A 15,223-nucleotide genomic window follows, 5' to 3' on the forward strand; every position below is an offset into this window, starting at 1 on the left:
CCGGCAACGGCCCGGGGGGCGGTGCCGGCTCTCTCCCCTTAGCGACAGGCCCCACCCCCCGGCAACGGCCCGGGGGGCGGTGCCGGCTCTCTCCCCTTAGCGACAGGCCCCGCCCCCCGGCAACAGCCCGAGCCTGTGTTTGCTCCGCTCGGGGGGCTCGGTTTGGGTGTTTTCTCTCCCCCCTCCCTCCCGTGCCGGGAACTCCAGGCGGCTCTCGTACGGCTCCCGGGGCCTTCACCCCCCGGGGGGCTCGGCCCGCCCCTTTCGCGGGGCGCTGTGGGAAGGGCGGGGGCGGGGCCCGGGGGTGGAAGAGCCCCGGCTCTGGCCCTGGGCTTCTCTGGCGTCGGTGCTCCCGTGTTCCCTCGGGCGGTCGCAGCTTTGGGGCTGTCTCAGCCCCCCGGGCAGGCGTGCTCTGGCGTTTAGAGAAGCGGAGGCGTTGCCTGAGGTAAGGATTCCAGAGCTTGGCACTCTTTGGCGGCATCTGTACTAGAAAGGTCCCTTGTGGCCTGCTTTGCTTTTTTTCTCCCAGGATGCTGTTTTGGGCGCTGAGGGGGCGGTGAGACGGGTTAGTGGTATGGTGTTCTGTTTGGGGTTTGGTTTTTGCTTTGCTGTTTTTTTTCCCCTCGTGAGATCATTTTATTGTGCTGCTGCAATTCCTGTCTTTACTGAACCCGGAACCTTGGGGGTTTTCACTAGTTGTGCCGTTCACTGTTTCAGGTGTTGCCTTGGCCTCTCAACAGCCGTGGCACAACCTGCAGCGATGCTGCCTCTCCAGGCCCCCGCAGGCCCCGCTTTCTTGTCCAGCCAGGCGGGAAAGCGTGGTTGTTGCAGAAACAGCTACGCCCTGCGACTCCTCCTCAGGTTGTTGGCTCGGCCCCAACAGCGTACAGGCTGCTGAGGTCACCGCCTCCGCGCGGGACGCAGGCGGCCCGGAGAGCTTTACCCCGCGCCATTTCCGTCCCCTCTGGGCAGCAGCGGAGCTGCCGCCGCTTCAGGCGGCCGCTTTCTCGAGGGCGAGGAGCTGGGATGACAACGGGCCGCTGCAGACTCTGGTCAGGGTAAGAGGCTGTTCCCTGGGGAGCCGGCGCAGGGGGAGCGGAGGTACGCACGGGCACTTGTCGGTGCCCCTGGCCGGTAAAGGGAAGGTTAAATTGTTAGAGTGCAAATAAATACATATTATTTAGGGAGGAGTCGTGACTAAATTTAATCACACCTATTACTGAACAAACCAGGCAGTCATTATTCCTAATCTGTAGTTAAAAAAAATAAAGGCAGTCCTTTTTTATGCCATAAATAGAGTTGCGAGTCATTAATAGCTCAATCTAAATACAGCCGTTACTAAATCAACTGCAGGCATTAATGACTCCTGATCAGAAACAAAATAAGGAAATTTTCGAATCTAGAATGAAAATCGACCCGGAAAGCTAAATTGGGAGCGGGTAGTACTGAAATTGTAACAGGGCTGTTAGAAAGTTCAGAGGCAGCGACAGCTCCTGCTTCCAACCCAAGCAGTAAACGAAGCTTTAGGTTCTTAAATGAAGAGAAATAAAGGTGAGCTGTTAAACAGTGGCTGGGGTCAAGCATAGCTATTAAGAAAATTTGCAGGTACGGGTGATTCCTGAGCAGAACTAACAATTCCAGAAGATTTAGATTTAAAAACTACAGAGCTAATGGAGTGCCACAACCGCCCGGATGTAACTGCAGCCGCTTTGGGGGAATGCCCCAGCCCCCCCAGCCACCACTATTAATTACTGCCAAGGAGAGCGAAAGTGAAAGTAGAAGCAGTGCAGGTGAAGTGTGAGCAGTACGCTTTTTCCTAAGTCATCTCTTCGTGTCAGGAGAGGAAAGAAAATGGAAAGAAGATGTTTGCAGGGGGTCTGTGCTGGGTTACCTGCGCGTCTCTTCCGTGCGTCCTTGAGGAGACATTTAGCGCGTGTTGGGCGCTCGCAGGTGGAGACAGGGCGAGCTGGAGGCAGGATCGGTGCCGGCACTGATAAAGGGATGGGCAACGAGCGGAGAGAAGAGGGGGCAAGGGCTGAAAAAGGGTCACCGGTTCTGCAGGGAAGGCAGCGGGATGTGACTCGGCAACCGCTCTGACGAGCGCAGGGTCATTCGCTGCGATGAAGTCAGGGTCTGCGGCTGGCCCGGAGAGGCAGCAGAAATCCCAAACTCTTTGCAGGGGTACCGGCCAGATTAGGGCAACACCTGAACAGTAAAACCATTTAGGGGAAGCAGAGCTGGGCTGCACCGCGTGGCCAACCTCCCTCTTCTCTGTGAGTCCCAAAGGGGCAGCTCCAAGAATGTGCTGAGAATTCATCCCTTGCGCTAAAAATGAGACGCAAGTAGCACCCACCCGTGAATTTTATTTTCTCTCTCGCTCTGTGGCTCCTGCCTGCTTGTCTCTCCTCAGTGCTCACCTGCACCCGTGCTCGGATGGGGCAGCTGAGGGAAGGTGCTGCCATCTCCCCAGCCCCGGCGGACCGCCCCTCAGCTGTGTCCTCTGTCAGGGAGCGTCGTCATCTCTCCTGCCTCCCAGAGCGTGTCCTGTAGTGGCAGACGCGCGGGCTTTTCCCTGCACGCGCATACGGGAAGGGAAGGGAAGGGAAGGGAAGCACAGTGAGAGCTGGGCTTGTCAAAGAGTAATGGGGGTGGTGGGAAGCGTAGCTAGAACCGGAGAGCTACAGCGCAAAAGCGAAGCGGACGGGACACAAAAGTAAAATGGTGCACAGGAATGCTGAGGAGAGAACTCCCGCAGCACACAGGAAATCAGTGTCAGAATCTATTGTCTTCTGACTGCCAAATTAAAAATAATGGCACGCTTTGCAACGCTAAGCTCGCTCTAATCGTCTGAACTGTTTCTTTCCAACCCCCACCGCCCCCAGCACACCGCTCAGCCTCCTCAGCCTGAAATGCCTTGTTTTCCTTCTTTTTTTTTTTTTTTTTTTTATGACAGGGCAACTTCTGTTCCCGAGGTGGTGCCTACGGTACAGCTATCTCTTCGAAGACAGTTTGGTTTAGGTCAGAGAATGTTGAGCCTGGACTGAATCAGCCTCTGTTTCTATTTCTGGAAATCGTCGGTCCTGTGCATCAAGCCCGGAAAAAAGGAAATATGAACCAAAGGACGTGGGGCCTGCAGGGCTAGGAAATTATTTGAGAAGAGGTTCAGTGGGGAAATGACTCTTTGTCTGTGGGGCGTCCAGGCAAGCAACCCAGCTGCTAGAAAGCGGCGCTGTCCCCAGGATGGCCTCGGCGGTCCCGTTGGAGTCGGGGCAACAAGGACAAGGCAGGGTGAAGCATCTGGCCTGCCGTGTGGAACGTGACTGTACAAAGCACGTGTGATGCACTGCAAGTTTACTTGTTTAAACTGTGAGTTAAAGAAGGTGTGCGGTTGCTTTGTAAACAGCCGACGCTCTAAAGCTACACCCATCTAATTGCTAGCTGTATTAAATCTATCGTATTGCTGTTTCTGCATTAAAAAATAAAAAAGAAAAAAACCAACACACCTATGTAAGCACTTCTAAGTACAACGGAAAACCACTGTTTAACGCGTGGCATGTGTGGGTTGTTTTTTTGGGGTGGGAGGGTGGGGTGTATGACAAAAACCTGCGAGAGACACATGCACATACGCACATGTCATGTTTAGCGCTCACCTAAACCCAAAAAAGAAAATCCACTCTTTATTTTGCAGCATTAGCATTAGCTTCCAGCGCACAGCCTGAGCGCGTACCTCTGCTCTCACCGTCTGCTCCCTCTTCAACCGTGTGTGGCTGTCATCAGCTTGCACAGGCTTTGCTCGTGCAAGTTTCCGCGACAGCTTACGAGAAGGCAGGGAAACCAACCCAGCAAGACACGTAGTGCCTTCCTCTATGGGCTCCGTCCAGCCTTTGTTAAAATGAGCAGAAAAGAAATCTGCTGCTGCCTTTACCCTGACTGACTCTCACAGAGAGCATCTGACTTGACCCGCAGCAAAGCGATGCCCCAGGCAGCAGCACGTATTGGCGCGGACCGCGGTTTCACCCACCTGTTTTACTGCGCCGGTCCTTTCCCACGGCCGATGCCGCAGATGTGGCGCGCCCCACCCCCAAACCTCTTTACGAGGGTTCCCTGGGCTCTGCAAGTCGCCTGCTGGACGTGTTGCTGATTCAGGCACGGGCAAAGTCAGCTTCTTCGCTGGCCTCGGGCCAGGGCAGCCACGTACTCGAGGGAAACTCAGAATTCCAGCGAGATCTCACCGGGAGGCTGGGACCTCGTCAGTAGGGGAGAAAGCCAAGCGACTGACACTGAAAGGGAGCTCTTTGCTAGGCTGTAGATCGTAAAGTTAACAAAGAAAACAAACCTGCCTTTTTAAAAATGCCCTCTTTTGAGTCTGCCACATTTGATACGGATTTTTTAAATTGCAGGGTATATCTCCTACAGGCCTCATGCAAAGGGAAGTGAGTACCTCTGGCTCTCAGGACAAGGGGGTCCCTCAGGAGCCCAGGTGCTCACGCCAGCCGGCATCTGGCACAGCACAGGGCAGGAGCTTTGGCAGTAGTACGTGAGCTGAGAATGAGAGTTAGGCAGCACTGCGCGCTTCTCCTGTGAGCCGCCGAGGCTCGCGCGCTGTACCTTCCACAAATAAAAGGCCAGAAGAGTCAGCATTTCTGCTAGTTCCAGCCTCATCCGTACCCTCGTCGGTGTAGCTGTAAGCAAGCGTCCCGTAGCGACTGGGAGCGTGGCAGCTGGGCTTCCTGCGCTGCCTTAGGTTGTGCCCTTGGAGAAACCCTTCTCCGAGCCCCGTGAGCCCCGGGGTGGGTGGGCTGCGGTGCCGTTCAACGCTGAATAGGCACGAAGGCCTGTAAACAAAAGGTATTTATATCGCACCCATACCCGGCAGCCAACCGCCGCTTTATTTACGTATTCTGCACCTCCTGCCGACGCTTTTAAACTTAGCCGATATTGCCGCAGTTTTCACTGACGGGGCAGGGGGCTGCCACGCTGCAGGGGGAGTGTCTGGGTGTCTCCCACGGACACAGACGTCCTCAGCTGGGTAGGGACAGGGTGAGAGCTGGAACAACTCTGCTGACATGTAAGGGCCGTCACAGGGCAAGGCTCCTGGGTCTGGGGGCTGAAAGGCGAGCCGCGCTGGGTGGTTGGTGTGGGAGTTGTGGAGCAAGTAGGGGGAAAAAAAACCAACAAGAAAAAACCATCCAAATGTTTCACAGCAGGTAGAAAGCTAGGCAGAAAGCAAACTGAATGCTGTAAAGACAAAAGCCGAAAGCCGGCTATGGACTGTCCAAAAAGAGTCAGTGCCACGGAAGGAGGTTATTTCTTCAACTGACCATAGGAGGCTTTTTGTGAGAAAACACAACACCTTTCTGCTACGGCGCGGTACCGCAGCAGTAATGGGCCAGAGCGTGCGAGCGCCTTTGGCAGGATCGGTAACGGCCGGGGCACGGCCGAACGGCCAGCCCACCTTCCGCACAAGGAAAACACCATTCCCCTGGAACGCCACGCAGACCCAGGACAGGTAAGGCGGAGGCCGAGCCCAGGCGCCCCCATTGCCAAGGACCACCTTGGCCTTGCAGCGTCTCACGCTTCGGGGTGTTTTGCAGGCCGTGGCTAAGCTCAGGCCCCCTGCTCGTGGCGGCCCCCGGTCCCCCGGCGCCGGTCGGGCCCCAGCCCCCAGCGCGGTGCGGCGCAGGGCAGTGACCCAGCAGGGCGGCCCCCCGGGCCCCAGCCCCTCCCCCCCGCCTGGGGCCAGGCCCCGCGGCCGCCGGCCCCTTCCTCCTCTGCCCGCTCCCGTCGCAGACGGCTCGGTATGTGTCACGAGCGGCAGCCGCGTTCAGCAGCTCTCCGAGGGCGCGGGGCTCTGGCCGGCCGTGACCGGGGCCCGCAGGGGTTTCCCGCTCGCCCCGAGAAGGCGCTGGCCCCGAGCCGGCGCGTCCCGCCCCGCCCGGCCCTCGGCGCCCTCGCGAGCTGAGCGCGGCCCGGCCAGCAGGGGGCGCTGGCGCTCACCGGCTGGGCGCGGGGGCGGTCCGGCGCGGGGGCGGGGCCGGTGGGGGCCGCTCCTTCCGGCCGCCCTTTAAGGGCCGCCCCGCGGGGCTCGGGCTTCCGGTGGCGCGTGCGCGGCGCGTCGGAGCGGGGGCGGGAGCGGTGCGTGTGGCGGCCGGGTCGCGAGGCGTCCCTGTGCGGTGCCGGGGCCCCTCTGCGGCCCGGCGTGGGAAGCCCGCGGCCGGCGGAGCCTGCTCGGAGCTGGGCGGGGAGCGCCGCGGCGGTCCGGCCGCCGGCAGCCATCCCCTGCGGTGGCCGGCAGCCCCTCGGGACGCCTGGAGGCCTGGCGGTGCCCGAGCCTCGCCTGCGGCAGCCGCCTGAGAGAGCAGCGCGGCCGTGTCCGGGGGCCGGAGAGCGCTGGTGGGTGAGTTCGGGCAGCGGGGGGCGGGTGTGTGTCTCCGGGCGGGGTCGGGGGGCTCCGTGCCCCGCAGAGGAGCCCCGGTCGGGCATCGTTCGCTTCCGAACAATGCAGGTCTGTCCCTGGTTATTTTCTGTGTACAGTGTTTCGGGCCACCTGAAAGCCTTTGGCCGGGTAGGTTTGGTGCGGGGCGATGGCAGGTGTGGACCCTGAAAGATCTCGGGTGGGGGGCGTGGGAGGTATTTCTTGCCTTAAAACTCTGAGCCCACCTCGTGTGTCATGTCGTGTTATCATGTCGTGAGTCTCGTGACTGTGGCAAATGGCTGAGTCGGGCGTTTTCTGATAACTAACTTCTGAACGTGTGCGTGTGTAGGCACGGGGAGATTTGTGCAGGGTGACGGAGCCCCTTGTGCTTCTGTGCTAATGTCTACCTGTTCTAGACCTCCAGTGTTGGAAAGCCTTTGTTTAGTGCCTAGTTGTGGCTGCGTAACTGCTGTTGCGCCTGCAGCTGTGCTCGCAGGGATGCTGGGTGGCTCCGCATCAAACCGGCCGCCGGGCGGCCGGGTTGTGCCGCAGAGCATGCCGGGAGCTGTAGTCCTTGCGGCTGCCGGGCGGCCGGGTTGTGCCGCAGAGCGTGCCGGGAGCTGTATTCCTGGCGCAGTGGCTGCCGGCCCTGTCACGTGGTTCGCCGGGCATGGCGGGAGGCGCGGTCTTCCGGCGCTCGGGTGCCGGGCGGCCGTGGCGCGTACGGTACGCGAGGTGTATTTTTGGGGTTGGCTTCGTGTTGATTACTGGGGGCTTGCGGGTGCGGCCGCTTCCCGAGAAGCGGTGAGTTCCCCGGGAGCTGACAGAAGGGAAGAGGGAAAGGAGGAGGACGATGACCTTTTCCCCGTGCCCAGGGCGCAGATGATGGCCGCCTCCCCGGCCCACCGGAGGTCCCGCTCAGCCTCCCCTGGCCCCCCTTGCCCCGTGCGCCTGCCCCCAGCTCCGGCACCTCCCCATAAGCGTGCTGCATAGCCTTAGGCCGCCCCCAGGCCCTGTCGTGAAGGCAGCAAGCCGTCCCTCAAGCGCACTGGATTCCCCCTTGGCGCAGGGGCCCTTAGCAGTAGCGTGGGGAGGGAGCGGTGTGTCCAGAAGCCCCTGCGGAAGGAGAGGCTTTGGCCAGGGTCGATCGACGGTAATGACGGTCACTGTTTCTTCTTTCCCTCTCCCAGAGACCGTGCTGAGGACGTGGTTGTCTGTCCTTCCCCCGGGGATGCCGTTGCCTGCGGCCGTCTCAGGCTCGCGTGGCTTCTCTCTGCCCGTCCTCGCCGTCCTCGCAGCGCAGGGCCGAAAAGGGATAGACAAAGCCCTTCCCGGCTGCGGACAGGAGCTGCCTCAGCTGAAGCTGGAGACGCCAACGAAAGGTAAAGAAGAAGAAACTGAAGGTGCTCTGGCTGCCAGCTGCCTTCCTGCCGCAGGCAAGAGAGAGCCTGTCCATGCAGGTGGGGGAGGAAGGATCCCCCTTCATAGCCCGCAGCGGGCCAGGCCACCAACGTGCACCGTAGGGTCTGTACGCGTAACCCGGAGTTGGGTACGGGCGTGTAGTGCACGAGCGAGCTAGGCTACGTGCCTAGGAAGCCTCATCTGGTAAGAGCTGTAAGACACCCACGTATTCTCTTCAGGTGGAGGACGGCCTAGAGTCTGGAGCTGCAGAAGAGGCAGGGAGGAGAGGAGGGGAAAGAAGCATCTGAACGGCTAAATTGTGCCAGCAGCGCTGAGAGCGAGAGTCGCGGTGAGTCCTGGGCCACTGGGGCCCCGTTGCCTCTCTTGTGCGTCCTGGGCCCTCCCTGTCTCTCCCCCGGCCCCCTCTCTTTCCTTACCTGCTGCAAAATTTACTTTTTTTTTTTGCGCCCCCCCCCACCCCGCACCTTCTTTCTCCATCTCGCTCTGAGTGTCTCCCTGCCTCCCCGTCTTTTCAGTCCTCCCTCTCTCTGTCCTGTAGCCTGTGGCTCCTTTTTCTTTCTCCGCCTCTCTCTGCCTGGCTCTGGCTCCGTTTTTTTTTTTTTTATTCCTCCTGCTCTGTCCTGTAGCCTGTCGGTGTTTTGTTGTTCTCTGGCTCTCTTGATCTGACTCCCTGTGTTACCGAAAAACGCGTTAAAATCGGAAACGACTCCTCAACACCAATTTAGTATTAAAGAGCAGGCATTCTTTATTCGCGGCGCCGAATGCACGGGGGATCGCTCCTCCTGGCGTGCGTACCTCACGCACCTTTCCCGTACAATTTGTAGATCAATGTTTTACGTATTCATACATATTCATTATTGTCCTGTCTGCTGATTGGTACAAACTTGCTCGTTCCGTATGTAAATCGCTGCGCAGGCTCGGTTGTCCTCTTCCGTTGTTCTCTTCTGTTACTTGGGTCGGTGGTGGTCTGTGAGTCGGTGGTCGCGATCTCCCCCTGCCGGAATTACCTTTTAGCTTCTCGGCTCTTACTCTTGGCAGTCTTGGCTAGTTTTCTCAGTCCGCTAAGCGAAACCGCGTTTTGTCATCCTTTTCTGACAGAAGCACGTTGTCTGTTGTTCTGTTCGCATTAACGATCGCCTAGGGACTAAAATGCAGATCGACAGGTGCGCTGATTGGTACGCTCCATGTTCCCGTAATGGAACACCGTCTCTGGTTGACTTCATCACTTTGGTTACATTTCCCCTGTTTGGAAGTTCTGAAATAATAATTTTCTCAATACTTCCATCCTAGATCAATAACATTCCACTATGTCAGTTTAGTGTTTGCTTCATGTTCTGAAATTTTTCACTTGATTGTGGTCTCCAGGGTGTATGCAGGTCCCATTTTCTACCCAAAATTTTATTAAGTTGTTGAAGTACCTCTGCAAAAAAATGTGGTGCTCTATCAGAGGGCATTCCCGTTGGCACTCTAAATCTTGGTATTATTTCCTTCAGCAACGTTTTAACTACTACTCTAGCTTTGTCGGTGCAGCACGAGAAAGCTTCTGGCCATCTAGAAAATTTGTCAATCAGCACTGACAAATACTGCTCTATCTATTTTGTCTGGGTAACTCAGAGAACTTAATTTGCTAATAATTTCCGGGAGAATTTTTTGTTTTGTTACTCCTAAAGGTTGTTTCCTTTGGTTCAGGGGATTATTTCTAGGACAGATTGGACACTTAGCTACTATGGGTTTAACTATTCTTGTCGTGCCTACACACGCTACAGATGTTTTTAAACTCAAAACCGTAGCGCCTACACCCTAATGTGTTTGCTCATGGTTTTCTTTTGCAAGTTGTGTCATAACTTGTGGGGTGGTTGTTGTTATTACTTGTTTTTCTGGTGTTACCTACCATCTCTCTGTGTTTTGTGATGCTTCCAATTGTTCTGCTAATTGCTCATCCAATTTATTATATCTCGGTTTCAACTTTGGAATTCTGATCTGTTTTACTGGTACTAGTGCAAGGATACCTTGCTCTGCAGTCCTCTTTGCAGCTTTATCGGTCAGTCGTTTGCTTATGTTTACAGCCGTCTGGCCAAATTGATGAGCTTTGCAACGCTTTACCGCCACTTCTTTTGGTTTCTGCACGTCTTCCGGAAGTTGGAGAATTTCTTCTTTATGCTGTATTGATGATTCTTGGGCTGATGGCAGTCCTTTCTCCTTCCCAATAGCTCCATGATCGTGGATCACACCAAATGCACGTTTGGAATCAGTCTAGATATTTATCCTTTGTCCTTCTGCCATTCGCAGAGCTCGCTTCAATGCTACCAATACTGCTTTCTGTGCTGAGGTGTTTGCAGGCAGCACCCCTGACTCCGTTCCCTCGGCGGCGATAACGACAGCATATCCGGCCATTCGCTTCTCTTCTCGCCCAGAGCTTCTTCCATCTGTAAACAACTCCAGATCAGGATTTTCCCAGAGGTTTGTGTCTCAGGTCTGGTCTGCTGGAATAGACTTGTTCAATAGTTAGCAAGCGATCGTGTTCTAAATTGTCCGTAAGGTTTTCTGTTGTTAAAAACATAGCAGGATTCAGTATAGCAGTAGTCTTCGATTCCACATCGTCTTGTTCTAACAGAACAACTTGATATTTCAACATTCTGCTAAGGGATAGCCAACGACCCCCCTTTTGTTCTAAAACAGTCACCGCTATGTGCGGGACATATACTGTCATCTTCTGTCCCATTGTTAACTTTGGGGCTTCCCGGATCGGCAGCGCTGTTGTTGCTACTGCCCGTAAACACCTAGGCCATCTTTTACTCGCGTGGTCAGGTTGTTTGGAGAAGTAGCCCACAGGTCTCTTCCAGGTTCCCAGTCGCTGTGTCAGCACTCCAAGGGCTAAATGTTGTCTTTCGTGGACAAACAACTGAAAAGGTTTAGCGAAATCAGGTAGGCCTAATGCAGGGGCCATCATCGAGGCTCTTTTCAGTTCTTTGAATGCCGTTTGGCATCCGGGCGTCCAGGTTAAATATTTATCCTTTTGAGTCTTTCAATGCCTCAAATAATGGTTTTACATACAGTCTATAGTTCAGAATCCAGAGCTGATGCTATTTCATTGTTTTCAGAAAAGCTCTCAGTTCCTTCGGGCTGCTAGGTTCGGGAATTTGACAAATAGTTTCTTTCTTTTCACTTTCTAATTGTCTTTGTCTTTGAGATATTTCAAATCCTAAATAAATGGCTGCTTCTTTTCCTATTTGGGTTTTGTTTCTGGAAACTCCGCATCTTCCTTGGCCCAGAAAATTTAAAAATTTCAAAACATTTTTCTTTACTTTGTGCCGCTATCAGAATGTCATCCGCATTCTGTAACAAGATGCCTCTCCCTGGGTTCTGTTTTTTCTATATCTCTAATTTTTTTTTGCCAGCTGAGTCTCAAGTATCGTAGGACTATTTTTAAATCCTTGTGGAAGTACGGTCCATGGTAGCTGTGTCTTTCATTCTGTGGTGGGGCTTTCCCATTCCAAAGCAAATAGGCTTTGACTTTTTATGCCTGGAGGTATGCAAAAGAAGGCGTCCTTCAAATCTAGTACAGTAAACCGTTTATGCTCCTCCTTTAAAAGAGGTCAGTAAAGTGTATGGATTAGCTACTACCGGATGTATATCTTGGACCACCTGATTTATAGCCCTTAAATCGTGAACTAGCTAATACTCTTTGCCTCTAGATTTCTTTACTGGCGACACAGGAGTACTATATTCTGATTCACATTCCACTAAAAGCTCATATTCTGAAAAATTTTATAATTAACTTCTGTAATCCTTTTCGAGCCTCTCGCTTAATAGGGTATTGTTTTTGTCTTATGGGCTTGGCTCCAAGCTTTAAGGTTACTTTTACCGGCTCTGCCCACTTAGATCGCTCCGGAGCTCCGCTCGCTCAAACCAAAGGAATTACTACGTTTTCCACTTCCTCGGGAACCCGTTCCTCCCTGGAGGAATCCTGTAACATAAACGCTCTCGCCTCTGTGGCTTTTGATTCTGGTATTAGTGATTTAATCTCTCCATCTTTAAAAGTTACTTGAGCATCTAATTGACCTAATAGATCTCGTCATAACAGAGGCAGTGGACATTCAGGCATATGCAGAAACTGGTGAGTTGCCCATTGCTTCTCCAATTTAAACTTTAATGGCTCTGAGAGGGGCTAATTTTTCTTTGCCCTGTTGCGCTAGCAACATCTACTGATTTATGATCAAATTTCTCTTCACGTGTATTCAATACCAAATAAGTGGCTCCCGTATCTACCAAAAATTCTATTTCTTCATTCCGTAGCTTCAGTGTAACCAGGTGTTCAGCTAGGGTTGATTCCCCTGGTCTCCTTCATGCCAAGCTACTTCAAGCATTTAACCCAGATCTCTGGATTCAGGTTGTTCTAGTTTCTGAAGGTTGTTTTCTCTCCCCCCGCCCCCATCTGGGGCTGATTGTCTTATGAATATAGAGACCAGCTGAATTGCTTTTTCTGGTTTTTCTGGGTTCAAATGAGTATATTTTCTGGTGGTCACCTTCAGTCTTTCCATAAAGGCTGAAGGGGACTCACTTAATTCTTGTCTCACTTCATAAATTTTGACCAATTTATTGCTTTTGGCATTGCTTGTCTTACTCCAAATAAAATCTCTCTCTGACATCTAGTCAACATTCCCCTGGGTCCTGGCTGATTAGGGTCCCACTCGGGATTTGTAGATGGAAAATTCTTATTCATTGTTCTCTGTAAATTCCTGTTAGCATGTGCTCCCTGCACCTGCCTTCTGGCTGTATTCCATACTATTTTCTTGTCAGTTTCATCAAGCGAAGTATCCAGTATCACAAGTAGAGCAACACTCTTTCAAGTTCTCACCACGTTTTCCTCTTTTCAGAAACATTGCCGTAGAATCTTGTGGACATACCTCACGCTGTTTCTGCTGCTCGGGATGATTCCACGGTGTAAAGAACAAATCAACATATGCCACTTCTTCCCGTTTGCCTTCCCTTTTTACAAAACAACATTAATTGCAAGATGGTACGATATTGCAATGTCTCGTGTTCTGGCCATTTGTGCCCACCTTCCAATTGATACGTTGGCCACCAATGATTGCAATATTCAATTAATGGTTTCCGAGTTAGTGGGTCACCGCCCCCGACGTCTTTCCAGTGCTTCAAAATACATCGCAAAGGTGTTCCCTGTGGGATAGGTTTCCTACTCAGTAATGCTCCCGTCTCCCAGTCGACTAGTAGTTGTGATAGTGCACTATCACAAATACTAGTCAGAGGGACTCCAACCCCCGTTAGCGGTCTCACTGGAAATCTGCCACTGGGATCTGTAGCCCCCTGCTAGATATCCCTGGAGACTTCAACCCCCTGTTGAAGACTCCCCTACCCTCGGGTCCCGCTCCACAGGCTTTCGCCTAGCAGAGACTTACCAACCGAGGCACCTCTTGGCCCCGACCCTGCGTGGCTTTCGCCGCGCCTTACGGGCAGGCCTGTGGGACTCAAACCCGCTATCCTATCCTATGTGGGAAACTAACCCCACGTATTATTCTACCTAAGTTTCTTCTTCAAAGAATGCCTTGTTTACCTCAATCCAGGGGATCTTGCTCAGAATTCTCTGGCCCGGGGATCGGAAGCTCTCCCGGAGAATTCCTCGGGGCCGGCTGCAGGTCCCACGATCCCACGGATCCGTTGAGATTCAAAAGCAGGTTCCCACCTGGGGTGCCAAAACTGTTACCGAAAAACGCGTTAAAATCGGAAACGACTCCTCAACACCAATTTAGTATTAAAGAGCAGGCATTCTATATTCACGGCGCCGGATGCACGGGGGATCGCTCCTCCTGGCGTGCGTACCTCACGCACCTTCCCTGTACAATTTGTAGATGAAAATTTTACATACTCATACATAGTCATTATTGTCTTGTCTAGCGATGGGTACAAACTTGCTCGTTCCGTATGTCAATCACTGCGCAGGCTCGGTTGTCCTCTTCCGTTGTTCTCTTCTGAGTAGGTGGTGTTACTTGGGTCGGTGGTGGTCTGTGAGTCGGTGGTCGCGATCTCCCCCTGCCGGAATTACCTTTTAGCTTCTCGGCTCTTACTCTTGGCAGTCTTGGCTAGTTTTCTCAGTCCGCTAAGCGAAACCGCGTTTTGTCATCCTTTTCTGACAGAAGCATGTTGTCTGTTGTTCTGCTGACATTAACGATCGCCTAGGGACTAAAATGCAGATCGACAGGTGCGCTGATTGGTACGCTCCATGTTCCCGTAATGGAACACCGTCTCTGGTTGGTTGATTTCATCGCTTTGGTTACACCTGTTCCTGTTGTTCAGTTTCTTCTTTTTTGGCTTTGTGTGATTCTCTCTGTGATTCTGTTTTTCTCTGCCTCGCTTTTCCCAGCTCCCCGTCCCTCACTTTTAATGCCCGTTATCCTTCACCAGCACACTCTCCCTTGGTTCCCATCCTCGTTTCTGAATTCCTCCTGCTTTGCCACGTAGCCCGTGACTTTTTTCTTAATCTCTCTCTGTCTGCCTCAACGCTCCCCCCGTGCTTTTTAATTTGTCTTCTCTGCTCTGTACCCTGCTACTGTTCTTGCCTTTCTGAGTTCTTCTCTGTCCAGCTCCCTTTCCCTATTCATGAATTCCTGTTCTTCCTGCAGCCACCGCTGTTCCCTGTGACCTCCATCTCTCTCTGTCCAGCTCCCTGTCCCTAGGTTTTAATTCCTGCCTCTGCCCGCTGTAGCCTGTCTAGATGTTTCTCTCGGCCTCTCTCTCTGTCCGGCTCCCTCTCTCTGTGTTCTAATTCCACGTTCTCTGTCACATGGACCCGTGCTATTTGTTTGTCCTCATCTCTCTCTGTCCAGCTCCTTGCTGCGATGTTTTATTTCCTCATTTCCTCCCTCTCTGTCTTTGTAGCCCATTGCTGTTGGTTTGTTTTTTTTTTTTTTTTTTTCCACTTGTTTCTTCATGTGTCTCTGTCTGCCTCCCAGTCCCTGATCTTTAATTCCTCCTTCCCTGTAGGCCGCTGTTCCTTTTTTCCATTCTACATTCTGTTCTCTTTGGTCTCGTGTTCTTATTCATTGATTCCCTCCTCGCTGCCCTGTGGCTTGTCCCCATTTTATTGTTGCTTCTCTCTCCCTCTCTCTGGCTTCTTGCCCCTGTTTTTAAAATTCCTCCCTCTCTTCTCTCTTCCCTGTAGGCCGTGTGATCTTTAGCCTTTCTCCATGTCTTTCTGCCCATCTCTCTGTGTCTATTCATTAATTCTTCCCTCTCTGCCCTGTAGCCTGTAGCTTCTGTCCTTTCTCCATCTTGCTGTCCCTGGCTCCCCCGTGACCCTATGCTAGAATTGTTTCTCTCTTCTCTCCGTACGCATTGCGATTCCTTTTGCTCTCTGTCTCCCTTTGG

General features: G+C 53.2%; 1 long non-coding RNA gene across 1 annotated transcript; it reads left to right on the forward strand.

Annotated features, from left to right (window-relative positions):
- Nucleotides 1–282: 282 nt before the first annotated feature.
- On the forward strand, nt 283–3,547 carry LOC142051396 (uncharacterized). Its single transcript, XR_012658458.1, has 3 exons — nt 283–445; nt 718–1,058; nt 2,954–3,547. It is a non-coding gene; the product is annotated as an uncharacterized LOC142051396 (long non-coding RNA).
- Nucleotides 3,548–15,223: the final 11,676 nt, after the last annotated feature.

This window comes from Phalacrocorax aristotelis, unplaced genomic scaffold (assembly GCF_949628215.1).
Source record: "Phalacrocorax aristotelis unplaced genomic scaffold, bGulAri2.1 scaffold_36, whole genome shotgun sequence".
Taxonomy (NCBI): Eukaryota; Metazoa; Chordata; class Aves; order Suliformes; family Phalacrocoracidae; genus Phalacrocorax; species Phalacrocorax aristotelis.